This window comes from Dipteris shenzhenensis, chromosome 10 (genome assembly GCF_047967505.1).
Source record: "Dipteris shenzhenensis isolate YYH24624 ecotype China chromosome 10, Dip_SZ_1.0, whole genome shotgun sequence".
Classification (NCBI taxonomy): Eukaryota; Viridiplantae; Streptophyta; class Polypodiopsida; order Gleicheniales; family Dipteridaceae; genus Dipteris; species Dipteris shenzhenensis.
Window position 1 is genome coordinate 26,486,643 of NC_141605.1, and position 6,000 is coordinate 26,492,642.

The window sequence follows — 6,000 nt, forward strand, 5'->3', positions numbered from 1 at the left end:
TAATTTTTGCTTTTAGGTCATGTGAAGTTCCAGACCATGAAATGGCATCGAAGAGTGCTCACGTGTTGTCTGAATCTAGGACAAGCAACCCCGATCGTCTTCTGTACTGCAAGAAAGCAAGGGCAGCCTAGCCAATTTATTTTTGAAAATGCATTTGTAACGTAATGTTGCTGTCCATATTAGAAGCCTAGATATGCCCTACATATGCAGGTCTGGAACATTGCAACAGTAGAGTCAAAAGTCCTTTTTGTGCACTTCTTTTCTTGTGATAGCACATTCCTGCACCTTCCACCACATTGAAGGAATCTGTCTTAGTCAACTTTGTGATGCAAGTATACTGGTAGGGCTCAAGTGGAACAATTTGGTGACGCACGAACGGTAGGGTTTCTATTCCATGGCACTTTACTTGTGTATGCTTCCTCAATGCACAATTCAAAGCAGAGTGTCAATTGCGAATGCAGAATAGTTCTGCCCCTGGTTACACTACCACCTGAGGCATCTTCACTTATACAGTTGAAAATTGAATTGATACGAGGACTCATGAATTTGCCCTCGCGTTACGTATCAATGAACTTGCCACCGCTTTTTAGACTTCTCAACACAGACCATACCAATTTCTCTCTGCAAAGATGTTATCTCTATGCAATGATAACCCGAATTTATACAACGATAACAGAAATTCAAGGATTGACTTTTGCTGAGGTTCCCCACTGCTCTTCCCTGGGCACCCCCTGGCCCTTCGATTACATTCTGGCCCAAATTGCCGTATAAGGTAGTAATGAAATAATAATAATATAACAAACTCTAATAAAAGTTAATTCCTTGCTACCACGAATGGCATGGCATTGAGGGAGCCTGCTTATCCTAAGAGAATTCTTATCTTTAACAAGTTAAGTGGTGGCACTTTGTCTCGTGCTTCTCTGCATTTGGGATGCCAGCTTCCAATTACTAGCCTGGCTACCTTACTATTGAAGATGTGGACAAAGGCCATTTATGGTTAAAGTAGAGGGGCAAGACAAATCCACTACTATGTCACCTTTCCACAAGCTCAATCCCATCGAGTGAAATGATACTTCACATTCTTTGCATTGCTGAAGGCCTCTTACCCAGTTGACTTTGCCAAACAGTAAGAAATCACACGCTTGATGTGAAATTTTCTATTATAGAATCCAATGCTTCTGTTTCGAAGGGGGAAAGGGAGAAGGAAGGGAAATGGGAGAGGAAGGGGAAGGGGGAGGGGCATGAAGGAAAGGGGATTATAGAGTGAGAGAGAGGGAGAGGATAATGATAAAAGCAGCTTCAGTATAGAGAGTGAGAGGGAGGGAGAGGATAATGATAAAAGCAGCCTGAAGCTGTCCCTGTGCATGAGAAACCTGCAGAGGTAAAGGCTGTTGTGCAGTTTGCGCTAAAGTGATGCATCCTTGACGAGCAATGGATCACTCATTGGCAAGGAGACTTAAAACACCATCGTCTTGATGCACTGGATGCACCTTGTTCTACAACCTACATAGTGCGAGCATATGCATAAATATTTTGAAATTTGAACCTACTAGTCTAGGGTGTGGCAGGAGCATGTTTTATATTGCAATTTAGAAAGACAAAGTAAATATATTATGAGAAAATAGAGAGTGAAGACTTAGGAGTCGGGCTCCTTGTACACAGGTTCAGCACTTTTTGGACCATGTGCTCTTCTCATCCGACAAAGAAGCTCTAGATTTGCATGCGCATCTAACAATCTCCCTCAGTGCATAAGTGAAAGCCTATGTTGTTTCTTGGTGTGAATTGAGGAGAGCATGCTCCAAATATATAATCTTGCGAGAGGATTCTCATGGCAATAGCCCTCGATTAGGTGCTACCCTCCCATACTTCTCTTGTAACAGGCTTCAATGTGCCTTCTCATGATGTGCCAAACTCTGCATTGGCGCTCTAAAACATGCGAAGCTCATCCTCAAGTTTGCTTTGCATAATGGGGTCCATTTGGCCTCACTCAAGGTAAGTAGACATCCCTCTAATCGTCTCTTCTTCAAAGTAGATGGCGAATTCGAGCAATGGCATAAATAGTTTATGAAACCATGCCCGCCTTGTCTTCCTAATTCCCTTAATTGCATCTATGCTACATTGATTTCAAATTCAAATTTTAGAATTCAGAACTCATAATCAATATCTTCACAACAGTCTAGATCTCATATTTCAGACCCATCATATTTCAGACCCATCATGATTCATAATTCATTGTCAAGAGTCAAGCCAAGGATCCAGAATTCAGCTCCATATGATCCATCCTAAGGTGTATTACTAATATGTCAGTTGTTGCTAGCACTCTTCCACACTGCCTGTGGAGTCTAGATCCCCACCTAAGGAAAGAACTAAGTCATCTCAAGATCTGCAAGACATGAATTCACGACTTTTTTAGATATCCCAAGAAATTGATCCCTCACACAAGGTTCAATACCCTTGTAGTCTCGTACACACAAAATGCTTGCATTTCACTTTCTTTGTGCCCGAAGTTCAGAAGTTCAATATGCCTTACCTCCACTTGGTGTTTAGTAATTTGTAAAATGAGTAAAAAATGACCTACTCTAAAAGCGGGCTAGCAAGATGCTCCAGTGAATAGGCTGTAGCGCTGTAAAGCAGATTGCAACACCATACAATCTTGTGCAAAGTTCAAATGTTGTGCAGTGACTAATCATGCAATGTGCCAATAGTCATATAATAGTGTCATATAACAACATAACATATATAGTGACCAATCATGAATGTTGTAATTGTGTAGCCTATGCAGCAATGCCATATGTCACTATGTGAGTTGATGCTAGCAACTAGCATAGTATGTACAATCTCGACTGGACAAATTTGGCCTATGTACATTGTGCACCCACAAGCAAGTAGCCCCTTTACACCTCGACCAATGTGTGCACTAGGAAGCAAGGACCTCAACTTGTGGTCTTGTATGCACCTAGGAGCAAATCATTTTCAAACAATCAACATCAAATGAGAAAAGGAGGTTTTTAAATGTTGGGGCGTAGCACCACATTTCATTGAATCTAAATCAAGACATTTTGAAACGTTTCAAATTCAAGGATATATACTCTTTTGTGGCCATGGTAAGCAAATTCTTCTCTTGTGTGATAAAGTCCATTTGAGTACTAGGTCTTACTTCACTTTGCGTTTAACTCTACATTTAGGATGTGCCAAACCAAGCTTTTAAAAAAATGACATCTTAACTTTGTGATTGTTTTAGAAAAGCAATGTGAAGAAACAGTTACTTAACTAGTTTGTGTTCTCGGTGAGATTAGGAATGTATTGATCTATCATCTCAGTTGATTAAAATTTTGGATATGATTGTAGTGGTTAAAGGAATTGCAAGATATTCGATGGATGGTTTGAATATGAGAATTGTTTTAAGAAGTGTACAAACGGAAATACTTTCAAGTCATGTGCTCTTATATACCTATGTACTTTTGGTTTCCCCCCCACCCTCTTTTATTATTATTTATTATTTTTAATATGTTAATTAATAAATTAAGAAAATAATGATAAGAATTGTTTCCTTGTGTTTGCCATTTGTTTTCATATACTTGTTCATTTATCTATGTCTCCTAGTGTTAGCATTCGTGTCTCTTTTGTTTTTGATATAAACTTTGTTCTCTCTCTCTCTCTCTCTCTTTCACACACACACACACACACACACACACACGCGCACGCGCGCGTGCGCGTGCGCGTGCAGGCACACATTTCTTTTTCTTAGTTTTTGCTTTGTTATCTTCCTTGCTATCAAAGTTTTTTCTTTCTAGGTTGGGGTTTTAAATCTTAGTAAGCACTGGGGTTTTTGTACCTTTTGAAACCTAGATGGTAGCTTATGCCTGGGTACTAATAAGAACATACCTGTAGCTTTGCTTACTAAGTTATTTTTATTTTTATTTTTCTTGTTTACTCTTAATTTTGTTTAAAGTCACTTACAAACTCCTTTCTTCCCTTTGTTCTTTTGCTTAGTTTATTTCAAAAAAATAATTTGAAAGATTAGTTATATTCTAGTCTTATGCTAGTATATTTGTTTTTACCTTAGCAAACATGCAAGTTTCTTATGTCGGTATATTTTTATTCACCTTAGTAGACATGCAAGTTCTATAAGAAATTTCATCCAAGTGATGGCCATCTGTTGTGTTTCGTTTTGAGGGTGTGTATGTGTCGGTAGCTACCTTATCAAATATGTATGTGATTCCTTGCATGTGCTGACTGAGTGTGCTAGTCTTTCTCATCATCTTTGTTTCTTCTTCAACGAATTTTGCCCTTTTTTGTTCTCTTATCGTTCTTTCTTATTTAATTAGGTGATGCTTTCCCCATTCTGCTTCAATTCATTATCTAGTTGTGTGGTATGTTTCTTGGATTGCTAAGCTTTTCTGATTTACCTCCTCATCCTTTCCTTCTTTTTTGTTCTTTGTTTCTCTTATTGTTCTTCTTTTCATATTATTGGGTCCTTCTTGGACCAAGGACTCTTGTGCAATTTCTTGAAAGGTTCTTGGTGTGAGGGAGAACTATGTAGGAATTCCAACAAGTAGTTCCAAGAAGTATGCTACATGCTATATGATCTCTCAACTATATTGAACAACCGCTTTAGGGCCCCAATACTCGACAAAAACTTCCTAAAAAGGGTGAGGATGTGGTCGCGATACCAAAATTTTCTTACTTAGGTCATTTCCTCAAGCACGGCTGGTCTTAAACACCATCATGTTTATTATTGAAAATAAACATGGCTTCTACAATTATTGACTCTCGTGAGGTATTCTCTTTTGACTCTTCTACCCATTGTTTTTCTTCTAGATATGTTGGAAGCCTGTATAAAGATAGATTTGATTTCTTAACTAGATTGACCTTAAATAAGTTTCATGATCTTGGGGAATGTTCTATCAAGTGATTCTAATTTTAGACCAATATTGGTTAGTACACATTATATAAATACCGATATAAGGATCCTTAATAAATTAAGACATCAAGCATCTTTGTAGCCCTCAACTCTTAGTCCTATTGATAGCACCCAAGTATTCTATGTTATAAACAATAGTCACAATAGTAAGCCAGACTTATCATACTACTTTATTCCATTTTCAAGGGCTTGTTAATAAAAATCATTCTTTGATTGAAAGATTTGAAACCCTTATATGCCACAATGAAAATTTTGGTTTTGAATCCTTTTTTGTTTTCCTATAGAGCATAAAGAAGGAAAATTTGCTACCTCGAAAGATTTTTTCAAGATAGCTAAGCGCCAATAAGTTTTTGGATGATGACATTTAATACCTTCTTTCCTAGAGGTTTCAATTTGGAAGGGAAGTCAGCTCATCACAATAGTAAAAAGGCTAGTCAAAAGAATCCTATGGTTTGGAGAACTTGTCCAAAGAGTAAGAATGTTTCTCCACTTGTCATGAATGTGGAAGCCAAAAGTGATTCTTCTTACTTCTCCCCTTTTCCCAAATGTTAATATTAGAAACGTTGCATCTACTTCTAGACTCATGCATCATGGTTCTTTGATTATCCTTACTCCTCAAACTCAAGAATTTTTGCCTATGGAGATTATAGTTATAGTTCTTGAATCAATTTATGTTTTTGGGTAAATCTTCTTCTCAGGGGTTTGAAAGATATAATATCAAGGTTCATTTCAAAATTCTATATGCTTTAGAAAACTTCTCTTGTCAAGATCTTTATTTAAGAAATCAATATTGCATCCATTGAAAGTATTGTTAGAGATGTTTCTAAAGTCTCAATTTCTTGGTCTTCAAAGTGCTCCTATTTTAAGAAAAGAGCTCATGATAATTGTATTTACTTCTCATAATCTTGACAAGATATGTACTTGAAGTTGGTGAGTGCTCTTTCTCACTTAGTGAGAGAGAAGTTGGAATTATTTTGTGATTGCTTGGAAATACTTGAAAACTTTAGCGCAAAAGATCTTTAATATGCAGATATTGGGAGAAACCTTACACTGCATGGAAATTTAGCCATCTTTAG